Source organism: Macaca mulatta, chromosome 14, assembly GCF_049350105.2.
Source record: "Macaca mulatta isolate MMU2019108-1 chromosome 14, T2T-MMU8v2.0, whole genome shotgun sequence".
Taxonomy (NCBI): Eukaryota; Metazoa; Chordata; class Mammalia; order Primates; family Cercopithecidae; genus Macaca; species Macaca mulatta.
This window is the reverse complement of record NC_133419.1, coordinates 115250848-115264774: the sequence shown is the minus strand read 5'-3', so window position 1 is coordinate 115264774 and position 13927 is coordinate 115250848. Positions and strand designations below refer to the sequence as shown.

Here is a 13927-nt window from a genome sequence, read left to right as displayed (position 1 = left end):
CAGGGCATGGTTTATGAAGGCCCCTAAGTGGTCTGTGTGCCACTTTGATGTCAGCTTCCCACCACTCTTCCGTCTCCCCTTACTTCCTGACCCCCAGCCTCTGGTTTCTCTATTCTCCTCCAACTCACCAGAGTGGAGGAAGCATCCTCCATGGAGATGCACAGCTGTGATCCTAGCTCCATGCTTGGAACCATTTTATGCATCTTTAGTCCTTAGCACTGGGCCCAGCACATAGTAGCAAGCAATAAATATTTGTCAAATACGTGATGCTATATCTCTGTGTATCTAGAACATGACATAAAACAGAAGATAAATGGTAATGTACATTAAAAAGGGACACAGCACATTTCAGAAATTAATCAAAAATAAATCTTCTGTGAACTGAGGGAAGGAAGAATCAAAATAAAACAGAGCAGCACCATGATCATCTATGAACAAAGGACCGAAATGCTGTGTTTATAGTGAGGATAATCATAGAAACTTCTTTCCACCTCCTGATTTCTGGGTAAGGGAGGAGGGATACGGAGTTGACATTATTGTGTGGGGAAGAGACAATAATCTAAGAAGCAGGAAACCTGGGTCTTCCAAAAAATTTACATACAGCCACTAATTGCCTTGTCTTCGAGTTCCCTCCTTTTTTATTATGCTAATGATACATACTGAGAACCTGAAAGATCCCAATGGAGAAGACATTGAAGCAGCTGTAAGGAAGAACAAGGTTCTGGTCTGAGAATCATTTATTCAATAAACATGTTATTTACTCATCAACTCTTACATGGTAGGCCTTGAGATGGGGACACAGCGCTGAACAGGACAGGTGTGGTCCCCGTCCTCATTAACGATGGTAGAGAGAGAATACCAGTAAGTAACAGGCTATTGGAATACTGCATGATGCCTGCTATGGAAGGGTACCAGGGTGAACACATGGGTCACCCACCTCAGAGATGGGGGCTTGAGGAAACTGTCCCAGAGGAAGTGATATCTAAGCCAAGACTAGAAGAAGAAGTAGGGCTCAGGGAGGTGGAAGAGAAGGGACAGAGAAAATAACCCAGAGGGAAATGTGGGAAAGCATTCCAGAAGGAACAGCATGTACAAAAGGGACCATCTTTTCATGTGGCTTTGTGTCCACGTCCTCTCCGTGTGTGTGCTCTTATTTTCAGGTAAGATGATTTGTAAAATAATGTGGCACTTCTGTTAAGGCTCATTATATAGATCATTTTTACAACTGTCAGAATTCCAAAAAAGTTTTAAAATAATAATAACAATAATAAGGCTTACTTTCTCCACTTACAGAATAATATCTATCTCAGAAGTCACTCTACCCCAGGTCAGACCAAAAACATACCATCAAATTGTCTGGTGATGAACTATGGACAGGTAGGTTTTTTAATTGGGAAAGATTTGATAATCCATCACTTTATCTATGATTTTCTAACCTGAGAGACCACGGTAAGGAAGATGGATAGAGTTAAACCTGTTTTCTCTTAACTTGTGACTCCTACTAAATTTTGAATTGCTCTTGAGCAGGCTCTTGAGTGTCCTACCCTTGCCTGAATGTCCCTACTACACCTAGTATAAGACAGAGTCCAGGACCTTTTATGTGCTCCTCAGTCTCTCCACCAACCCTAGGATTGCATTCAAATAAAATTAACAGCAACAGCGCACCCCACACCAAACACAACTGGGAGGCAGGGCTGCAGAAACGTTAGATCACAGGCTTAGCAACAGACAGCCTGGATTTGAATTTTGACTCCGGTAGTTATTAATTGTGTGGCTATAGGCAAACTACTTAACATCTTCTTGCTTAATTGCCTAATCTGTAGAAGGAACATAAGATAGGATTAACCGGCCAGGCGCCGTGGCTCACGCCTATAATCCCAGCACTTTGGGAGGCCGAGCGGGCAGATCATGAGGTCAGGAGATCGAGACCATGGTAAAACCCCGTCTCTATTAAAAATACAAAAAATTAGCTGGGCGTGGTGGCAGGTGCCCGTAGGCCCAGCTACTCTGGAGGCTGAGGCAAGAGAATGGCGTGAACCCGGGAGATGGAGCTTGCAGTGAGCCGAGATCGTGCCACTGCACTCCAGCCTGGGTAACAAAGCGAGACTCCCTCTCAAAAAAAAAAAAAAAAAAAAAGATAGGACTAACCTCATAGCATCGATTGTTTGCCCCAAATTCACTGAATGATCAGGTATCTGGCTAAATCTTCATCTTTTCCCAGAACTCTTCCATTAGGCCCCCTCTAAGTCAATTCAAAATTGAAGCTTTATGGTGATTTTTCTTTTGAAATACCAGTACCTGCAAATCTAATGTGTTTTGACAACCCACTTCAAGGGCCACACCTTGAACCTTGTTATCACCTGAACTGCTCTACTTCAGAAAGACTGCCTTTCACACTTACTTTCTAACCACAGCCTCTTACTCTTCTTTATTTCCTATAAGCTTATTCTCATTGTACCTCCCAGAAACTCTGAATTCAGTCACAGATTCAGTAAACAAAAATAGATCGAATGCCAGGCACTGTTTCCTTGTTTCTTTCCTTTTCTTTCATCTTATCAGATCTCTTCTGGTCCCAATTTCCTTTTCTTCCCAACCAGGGCCCTACAGTTAATTATATGAACTATTTTCTCTGCTACACCCTCAAATTCACTGAACACATGTTTTTCTGTTTGAAGTCTCAGTTTCCTCTCAGTTTCAATTAATATATGCAGAGGAAAGCATATATTAACTCTTAATTTGTCTCTTGGACAGTTTCATCTTTCTGAAGGTTAAAGAAGTAATAAGCAAAAATTGTTTGTCTAGATCCTGTACATTACTGGAGGTTACAAATTAATTTGTATTCTCACCCCATACCACATATCAAATAGGTCCCAGGTTATTTATAGATTCAACTTTTTAAAAAATCCAACTATTACAACAAACTCAGGGGATATAGTTCTCATAAGCTCTTCTTTAAAAAAAATACAAAAGACTAGCTTCAGCTAAACAAGAGATAAATGATAAAGACTCTTATAAACAGAATGACAAGTACTGAATCCACTTAATTATAGTACTAACCAAAGAACAAAATAAAACAAAACTATGGAGATTATAAAGAGAAAACAATGTAAATATTATATACTATGACAATATAGAAATGTTGTAAATAAAAAAAGTTGGTGAAGGACAGGTGGAGATACTTCCTTATCATTTTTAGCCTCGTGTTAAAAGATACTACTTAATATATTAACAGGATATATATAAATATAGACATAGTTTATTAAAACTTGTTTTTAAGAAAATAGATGTAAACACAAAGATAAATAAGCAACAATATAGTCATAGAGAGAAAAAATTGGAGCAGGGAAGTATAAATAAATATTTTAGTCACCGTCTATGCTAGGGAGTCAATAAACACTGCCGAATAAAGAAAAGATGAAGTATTTTACGTAAATATATTATACGTATAAATTTTTATGTTATGTAAAGAAAATCACGACTGGGCATTGTGGCTCAGGCCTGTAATCCCAACACTTTGGGAGGCTGAGGTGGAAGGATCACTTCAGCCCAGGAGTTTGAGGCCAGCCTGGGCAACATAGTGAGACCTCATTCCTACAAAATATCAAAAAATTAGCTGGGTGTGATGGTGCACGCTGATGGTCCCAGCTACCTGGGAAGCTAAGGCAGGAGGATCACTTGAGCCCAGGAGATGGAGGCTGCTGTGAGCCATGATTGCGCCACTGCACTCCAGCCTGGGCATTAGAGTGGCCCTGTCTCAGAAAAGAAAGAAAGAAAGAAAGAAAATCACTAGAACAAAAACGCAAACCTTCCTATTTTTCAGAACAGGGCATGCTTTTAAACTTCAATGTAGTTATTCCATTTCCAGGGTGCAAATACAAGATTATACTTTCAATACTGTAATAGCAAAAGATTGAGAAAATCTATATGTCCAGCAATGAGAGACTGCTTAAAAAATCCATACAGTGAAATGCTGTGTATCCATCTTAATGGATGACTGAGGGAGTTCAATATGTCCTGAAATGAAAAGACATTAAAAATACATCATTACACAAAAATGCAAGGTACAGAACAATGCATTTTATGTAAAAAAGAAAATATAAGTGATATATGCATGTACACATACATATGTACACATAGGCTCTAGAAAGGTATTTATAAGGAGGATAAGAGTGATGAATTTGGGGAGGAAAACTATGTGGCAGGAGACAGGAATGAAATAGAAATTTATTTCCACACTTCATTCCTTTTTGTGTCTTTTGAATTTTGTACCATGTTTACATGATACCCATTCAAAATTTAACGAATTTTTACAAAATGTCTTTGCATTTCACTGTTGAAAATGTTAATTTTTTCATTATGACTTTTCCTTTCATTCTATTAAGACTCAGAAATACCTCAATATTTCTTAATAATTACTTCCTTCAATTTGCTATTGTAATCATTTTTTAATCAAATAATTTTTTCTTAGCCATATATTTTTAGGTTCAATGGGTTTTTTAAATGGATTTTTAACATCCTATGGAATAAGTGGTTCAAGTACAAATGGAACAACTGACTCATGTGATTTACTCAAAACTTTCAGCATTTTAATTATGGCCAATTTCTAGATTGAACACTTCAGTAGTTATATATGAATAAAGATATAAATGCATTATTAAGGTTAATGAAATAAGGACAGGTTCAGCTGCATACACATAATAAGCCACATTCTTTGCCATTTCAGTTTTGGTGAGGACAAGAGATGCCTATCTTTCTTCATCACAGGGATACCTTCCTAATATTCTCTCCTGCCATGAAGCACCACTGTGTCCAGAAGTTTCAGCAGCAGAGGCTAAGCTGAGAATAAAGGAAATCATGGAGAAACTAGACCAGCTGAGCCCACCCAGACCTTTCACCCACATGAACACCACCACCAGTGCTGCACACAGCACAGCCACCATCCTCAACCCTCGAGACACACACCACAGGGGGGACCAGCTGGACATCCTGCTGGAGGTGACAGACCACTTGGTGGGACATAGGAAGCAATACGGCAGGGATTTCCTGAGGGCCAGGATGTCCTCCCCAGTGCTGATGGCAGGTGCTTCAGGAAAGGTGATCAACTTCAACAATGGCACCTAACTGGTCAGCTTCACTTTGTTCTGCGGGGGCCGGATACCCCTGTCTCTGCTGCTCACCCACCCCCGTGAAGAAGCATTGGCTTTCTGGAGGACGAGACACCAAGACTGTGACAGGATCATCTTCACAGGCCAGTTTTCCAGGGGCACCTCTCAGGTCAATACTGATTGCACTCTCGTTTCAAACTCAAATGCTGGATTGTGCCAGTACCTGCATACCCAAGAAGCCTTCTACTGCTACTCAGAGGTCAGGGACCCACTTGAGCAGGCAGTCTGTCCTTTCTCAGATCTCAACCTCCATGCTGGGAGATCCACTGCTCTCTTCAAAGCTGTCAGACAGGGACATTTACCTCTGCCGAGGTTTCCGCTGCTTTTTGTTTAGCTATGCCCTGTCCCCAGAGGTGGGGTCTACAGAGGCAGGCAGGCCTCCTTGTGCTGTGGTGGGCTCCACCCAATTCCAGGTTCCCAGTGGCTTTGTTTACCTACGTAAGCCTCAGCAATGAGGGGTGCCCCTTCCCCAGCCTCGCTGCCACCTTGCAGTTAGATCTCAGACTGCTGTGCTAGCAATGAGGGAGGCTCCGTGGGGGTGGGACCCTCTGGGCCAGCTGTGGGATATAATCTCCTGGTGTGCCCTTTGCTAAGACCCTTGGTAAAGCACAGTATTAGGGTGGGAGTTACCCAATTTTCCAGGTGTTGTGTGTCTCAATTTCCTTTGGCTAGGAAAAGGAATTCCCTTTCCCCCTTGCACTTCCCAGGTGAGGCGATGCCTCGCCCTGCTTCAGCTCTCGCTGGTCAGGCTGCACCCGTGAACCAGCACCAACTGTCCAACATGCCCCAGTGAGATGAACCCGGTACCTCAGTTAAAAATGCAGAAATCACCTGTCTTTTGTGTTGCTCAAGCTGGGAGCTGGAGGCTAGAGCTGTTCCTATTCGGCCATCGTGGGCACTCCCCTTGTTGCTCTTTTGAAGGGATTTTTTGTGTGTGTGACTCAATCTCCTTCACTTCAGCTCTGATTTGGTTATTTCTTGGCTTCTGCTAGCTTTGGGATTTGTTTGCTCTTGATTCTCTAATGCTTTTAGTTGTGATGTTAGGTTGTTAATTTGAGACCTATCTAACTTTTTGATATGGGTGTTTAGTGCTATTAATTTCCCTCTTGACACTGCCTTAGCTGTGTCCCAGAGATTCTGGCATGTGGTATCTTTGGCCTCATTAGTTTCAAAGAACTTCTTGAATTCTGCCTTAATTTTATTATTTACCCAAAAGTCATTAAGGAGCACGTTATTCAATTTCCATGTAATTGTATGGTTTTGGGTGAATTTCTTAGTCTTGATTTCTAATTTGATTGTGATGTGGTCCAAGAGTCTGTCTTTCATGATTTCAGTTCTTTTGCATTTGCTGAGGAGTGTTTTACTTCCAATTATGTGATCAATTTAAAAGTATGTGCCATGTGGCAATGAAAATAATATATATTTTGTTGTTTCTGGGTGGAGAGTTTCATAAATATCTATTAGGTCTATTTGATCTGGTGCTGAGTTCAGTTCCTGAATACCTTTGTTAATTTTCTGTCTCAGTGATCTGTCTAATATTGTCAGTGGGGCATTAAAGTCTCCCACAGTTATTGTGTGAGAGTCTAAGTCTCTTTGAAGGTCTCTAAGAACTTGCTTTATGAATCTGGGTGCTCCTGTGTTGTGTGTATTGTATTTAAGTTAGCTAGATCTTTTTGTTGAATTGAACTCTTTACCATTTGAATTCTTTACCGTCTTTGTCTTTTTTATTTGTTTGTTTTATCTTTCCTGGTTTAAAGTCTGTTTTGTTAGAAACTGGGATTGCAATCCCTGCTTTTTTTCTGTTTTCCATTTGCTTGGTAGATTATTCTCCATTCCTTTATTTTGAGCCTACGTGTGTCATTGCATGTGAGATGGATCTCTTGAAGACAGCATACTAATATATCTTTGTTCTTTATCCAACTTGCCACTCTGTCTTTTAATTGGGGCATTTAGCTATTTACATTCAAGGTTATTATTGATATGTGGGGATGGAATCTGTCATCATGATGTTGGCTGGTTATTTTGCAGACTTGTTTATGTGGTTGCTTTATAGTGTCACTGCTTTGTGTACTTCAGTGTGTTTTTGTAGTGGCTGGTAATAGTCTTTCCTTTCCATATTGCTTCCTTCAGGAGCTCCTGTAAGGGAGGTCTGGTGGTAAGAAATTCCCTCAGCATTTGCTTATCTGAAAAGGATCTCATTTCTCCTTCACTTATGAAGCTTAGTTTGGCTAGATATGAAATTCTAGGTTGGAATTTCTTTTCTTTAAGAAATATTGAATATTGACCCTCAGTCTCTTCTCAGTTGTAGGGTTTCAGCTGAGAGGTCTGCTGTTAGTCTGATGGGCTTCCCTTTGTATGTGACCTGGCCTTTCTCTCTGGCTGCCTTTAACATTTTTTCTTTCATTTTGACCTTGGAGAATCTGATGATCATGTGTCTTGGGGATAATCTTTTTATGAAGTAATTTACTGGGATTCTCTGCATTTCCTGAATTTGAATGTTGGTCTCTCTAGCTAGGTTGGGGAAGTTCTCATGGCTGATATCCTGAAATATGTTTTCCAAGTTGATTCCATTCTCCCCATTTCTTTCAGGTACACCAATCAGTTGTAGATTCAGTCTCTTTACATAATCCCATATTTCTCAGAGGTTTTGTTCATTCCTTTTTTTGTCTCTATTCTTGTCTGCCTGTCTTATTTCAGAAAGCCAGTCTTCAAGCTCTGAGAGTCTTTTCTCTGCTTGGTCTATTCTGCTATTAATACTTGCATTTATGAATTTCTTATAGTGTGTTTTTCAGTTCTATCAGGTCAGCTACATTCTTCTCTATACTGGCTATTTTGTGTGTCAGTTCCTGCATGCTTTATTATAATTTCTAGCTTCTTTGTATTGGGTTACAACGTACTCCTGTAGTTCACTGAACTTCATACCTGTCCATATTCCGAATTCTACTTCTGTCATTTCAGCCATCTCAGCTTCAGCTGGGTTTCAAACTCTCGCTGGAGAGACGATGCGATCCTTTGGAGGAAAGAAGGCACTCAGGCTTGTTGAGTTTTCAGCATTCTTTGCACTGATTCTTTCTCATCTTTGTGGGATTATCTACCTTCAATCTTTGAGGTTGCTGACCTTTGGATTTTTTTTCCTTTGTCCTATTTGATGACTTTGAGGGTCTGATTGTGGTATAAGGCAGATTAAGCCAGCTGGCTTCACTTCTGGGAGATGTTAGGGGGCCAACACTCAGCTCCCAACTCCTGGAATGCATGCTTTAACTGTGGGGGACTTGTACTGGGCCTGACTTTGTTCTCTGGGCTGGAGACTGTGTGTGCTATTGCACTAGAGGTGGTATCGGCTTGGGGTGGCACAGGTCTGGGTGCCTTCTCTGTGCCCCATAAGCAGGAGTGATCACTCAGGGTGTGGGAGGATTCCCTGTTTTCTGTACAGAATCAGTGCAAATGTGGGGCACTGGCTAGGTGGGGCTTCCTGGCTCTGTGCCGGCCAAGGATTTGTCTGCAACAGCCATCACTGGGGGTTAGTAGGGATGCATACTACACTCCTACTGGCAGGGCAAGTGAAGCAAAACCCACCCCTGCAGACACACATCAACCAAGTGATGTGGGGAGTTGCCATGGCCTCAGGGGAAGCTGCAGTATGGGGAGGAAATTTGCAGGCTGATGTGTGGCCATAGAGGCCACCTCTCTGGAGCTTTCCACTGGTCAGGCACAGTCTACAGGCACAGAAGCTATGGTGTGGGCCTCCAGAGTCCCCCGAGACTGCCCTGTAAGCAGGTAAGGCCAGGCTGGGGCCCTGGGAGAGGCCAGTAGACCAAAGAGTGCTCAGGTTGGACCAGCCCTGTCTGATGTGCAAGACTACCCTGCAGAGATCAGGTCTGACAGTACAGACATTTTCATTTATTGTGTTGGATACACTATGGATCTTTTCAAACTAGAGACCAGTGTTCTTAATTTCAGAAATATTGTATTATTATTTCTTTGATAATGGCCTCCCTGCCAATTTCTCTATTCTCTTCTTCTGTAATTCCCAATACTTCAATATTGTATCTCTTGGATTTATCTTCTAAGCTTCTTAATTTTTAAACTTTATACCTCTTTATTTTTTTGCTATATTTTCTGCAAAATTATCTTGACATATCTTTTGACACTTCTATTGATGGTTTTTTTTAAGTCATCAATTTTTTTCATTTTAAAAAGATCCTACTTGTTCTTTGAATATTCTTTTTCACAGAATTCAGTTGTTTCCTGGATACAACATTTTCCCTGATTTCTATGAATATATTCATTTTATTACTAATACACATTTTATTTGAAGTTTTATTTTATTCTTGAAATTGTCTCAGTCTCTTCTAGGTTCCTTTTATCTGTGTGACTATCTGGTTTCTCTTTCACACAGGAAATGTTCATCAAATACCTGAAATCCTTAGCCATCTCCTCATACCATTATGATATCCACTTAAAAAGCCACCTGGATGCTCTATGTATATGGATGGGACTGATTAATACGACAGTCTCACTGTGCAGTGATGAGGTGGCAAACAGGTCTATTCATCAGGACTTACACCCACAAATACCAGCATCTGAAGCTTTTGTCTTGGCCTGCTCAATTTCTTATGGAAAAAAAAAAGTATCTAATCTCTGAGGAGTCTAGCTCCTAGCCAAAATCCTACTGTGTGATCTTTCAGGCCCAATCATAGGTGCCACAACCACTTTATCTGGGAGCCTTGAAGACACCTTTGTCTACTGTGACTCAGTATTCACTGTTTTTCCACCCCTAGCCACGTGGCTAAATAAGTAAATAAATAAGTAAGCAAGCCTGGGATAATAATTCTCCCAGGGAAACTTAAAGGAAACAAATCAAACTCTTTCAGAATTCACACACAGAAGCCAAACCACATAGGTTTTTCATGTAACGTCCTACCAATCACAAGATCACAATATAGAATTACACAAGAAAACCATCTACCATAAGCAAAAATAGAAGGATTTCATGGAATTCGATCTCCAAGAAATTCATATGCGAGTCATCATTGAAGACTATAAGCATTTAAAATTACAAAATAGAATCAAATCTATGTGAAAGAAGAAACTAGGAAAAACATCACATAGGCTGGCAAAAGTACTACACAATACTTCCAGATATGAAAAATATAGTCATTAAAATAGCAAATAACAGTAACATTACAAAGTCCCATCATCTTACAAAGTCCCTAATCTTATAAATTCTGTGGATGGGTCAAACAGCATATTAGACAAAGATGAAGAGAGAAATAGTGAAACTGCAGATAGACCTGAATAAATTACTCAGAATATAGTGCAAAGAAGATAGAAATATAAAATAGAAGGCTAGAGACATAAAGTATATAATGAGAAAGTCTAAAAAGAGCCTTTTTTTGGGGGAGTGGAGAGAAGAATTTGAAAAGATAATTAAGAATTTTCTATAAGAAACATGTGAATCCTTAGATTAAGATTCCCAATGAGTCCCAAGCAGGATAAAGAGAAGTAAATCTACACCTAGGCACAGTACAGAACACCCAAGAGATATAAAATGAGTCTAAAATTTCTTGTATTCACCATAGAATGAATGCTGGTACTTTTTCCTGAGATAGAGAACAATGAAAGAAGTCCAGAGTTTGGCTGGAAAGAACATGAACTTGATATGGGACATTTTACTTTGGGAAATCTCTGGGCTGTCAAGGGTAGAAGCCAAATACTCGCTTGTGGAAAAACCTTCTTTCACATTATTTGTCTAAGACAGGGTTTCCTAACCATTGCACTATTGACATTTTGGGCTGAATAATTCTTCGTTGTGGGAAGTTGTCTTGTGCATTGTAACATGTTTAGCAGCATCTCTGGTCTCTACCCACTAAATGCCAGTTAGCACTCCTCCTAATTGTGAAAAACAAAAACTAGATATCCCCTAGAATACAAAATCACCTCTAGTTGAGAACCACTGGTCTAACAGAAGATGGTGATTTGGTATGTACAGTATCTACTGAGAAGCTACAGGTTTTTGGTTTTTTTGTTTGTTTGTTTGTTTTTTATGTTCTCATGGATACATTGAGATACTAACTCTCTTCCAAAGCCCTTCTTACCTCCAAAGCCCTTCTCTCTGATCTTGAGCCACAGTGCACTTCATTTGACAGCTCTCTTGGCCTTCTTGGAGCTTTTCTGATCCATTAGCCCTGGAATAAATAAGGCACTGACTTTCATAGTCCCAAAGATTCCTCCCTGAATCTTTAAGTCCCTATATTTGAACAGCAGAACAGTCATTCAGAATTAAATGGTTTTTGTAACTTGTAAAATACCTTAAATATACTACAATAACCATAAATACTATATTCTCTCAAGTTAAAAGGTCATTCAAAGATAACCTGACATTTGTGGTGATTTCAATGCTTGAGGGAAAAACCGGCTAATTGTCTCTTCCCCTTTCTTGAGGGTTGATTCTGTACATTGAAATAATGCAAAGCTTTGAATCCACTGAGGGCTTGGAGAGTAACCCTAAGTCTGCTTTTTGCTGTAAGGGGTAGTGCTTAGAGCAGTGGCTTCCAAATTGACTGGATGTCTCAGAATCACCTGGAAGAGCTTTCTAAAAACAGAAACTATCCAGTTTCTACACTGAAAATTAGGTCTGGGGTGGGGTTCCAAAATCTGTATTGTTTTAAAAAACTTCCCATGCATACTGCTAGGTTTCAGAACTACTTTAAAGGATGGACATCCCTACTCAGGTGAATAACTATTCGGCTTCATCACTGACATGGCCCTAAAATAATGGTTTTCTGTGTTGTAAGTTAGAGTTGTTGTTAAAGATGTCAGCATATTCCTAAATAATTCATGGTTCAAAGAGAGTATCAAATATAGAAACTTCAAACTGCAAGTATAGAAACAGAATAGAAAGTCTAGAAAAAGACCAACAAAATACACTCAACTGATTTTCAACAAAGGCACCAAAATAATTCCATAGGGAATGGACAGTCTTTTTTGCAAATGGTGTTGGAACAACTGGATATCCAAATGGGGAAAATAAAAATGAACCCTGACTTCTCCTTCATACCAATTCATACCACTTCATACCAAACATAAAAATTAATTTGGGAAGAATGATGGGATCAAGCACAAAACTATAAAGCTGTAAGAAGAAAATAAATTTACAATATTTAGATAGGTAAGGATTTCTTAAGTAAAACACAAAAAGCAAAGATCTTCTATTCTTCAAAAGACACTGTAAAAAGGATAAATCACAAACTAGAAGAAAATATTTACAATACATAAATATGACAAACAGCTTATATCCAGAATATGTGGAGAACGCTTACAACTCAAATAACAAAGAAAACAGACAACCCAATTTTTTAATGGACAAAAGGACTGAACTAACCTTTCACCCCACAAAAGTATATGAATGGCCAATAAGCACTCAAAAAGATGTTCAATATCATTATCCATCAAGAAAATACAAATTTAAAACACATGATATGCTACTTTGTACCCAATAAAGTTACTAAAACTTAAAAGAGTGAGAATACCAATTATTAATATCGATGTGGAATAAGTGGAAATCTCATGCATTTCTGTATGTAATATATATGGTACAAACACTAGAAAACATTTTGGCAGTTTCTGATAAAATTAACCATACCCCTTGGCCCAGAAATTCCAGTAAATATGCACCCCCCAAAAATGAAAACATGTCCACAGAAAGATTTTTAAAGGAATTCCTATAGCAACTTTATGCATAATAGCCAAAAAACTGGAAACAACCCAAAAGTTCATCTAGAAACAGGGTAACAAATTGTGGTATAGTCATACCATGGAATGCTGCTCAGCAATTTAAGAAAAAAAAAGAACGAACTGCTGATATAAGCAACACTATGGATTATCCTCAAAATCACTTTGCTGAGGGAAAGAAGCCAGACACAAAAGAGCACATACTATAAGATTTCATATACACAAAGCCCAATAATCAATGAAATGAATCAGTAGTGACAGAAATCAGCAGCAGTTGTCCATGAGGATTTGGAACTGACTGGAAGGTGATGGGAGAGAACATTTGGGGTAGTGAAAGTTTCTGTGTCTTGGGTGGTGTGTTGGTTACACAGACACATGTATTTGTCAAAACTCACCAAACTGTACAATTAACATATGTGCATTTCACTCTGTATACATTTTACTTCATTAAAAACTAATCTAATTGTACCCTTAAGATATGTGTATTTTATTGCTTGTAAACTATACTTATTTGTTACAAAAGCTTAAAAATGCAGTTACAGGCTATTAAATCTATAAATACAGCAAAATCTACAAATCAAAACTGATATGAGGACAAATATATTCAGAAGAAATTTTACAGTCTTAAATATATTCATTTTAAAAACAGAAAATCAAAATGAATTTGAAAAATGGCAAAAAAACAAGATGAGAAACCTAAGATATCAAGAGAAATTATTAGAAAATAAAAATAGATTTGATAAATACATCCAAGAGCTAATTTCTTTGCAAATATCAATAAAATGGACAAACCTCTTACATATTTAAACAACAGAAAACACATTCAAAACATTAAAAGCACGAATTAGGCTTTATTCATAGATATAGAAGTATGTTACAATGGTGTAAGAAATTTAAACACAGTAACCTAAGCTAAAAGTTCTGAAAATAAGGATAAGACATGTGATTTTCTAAAAACACATAAACTTACAGAAAAGACTTGAGAAAATAGTTCATCTGGATGTCAATAATCACGGGAGAAGTTGAAA

At 38.8% G+C, this 13927-nt stretch overlaps 1 pseudogene; it reads left to right on the top strand.

The window, feature by feature from the left end:
- The first annotated feature begins 1087 nt into the window (after positions 1 to 1087).
- On the top strand, positions 1088 to 9881 carry LOC100431041 (NXPE family member 2 pseudogene; annotated as a pseudogene).
- Positions 9882 to 13927: the final 4046 nt, after the last annotated feature.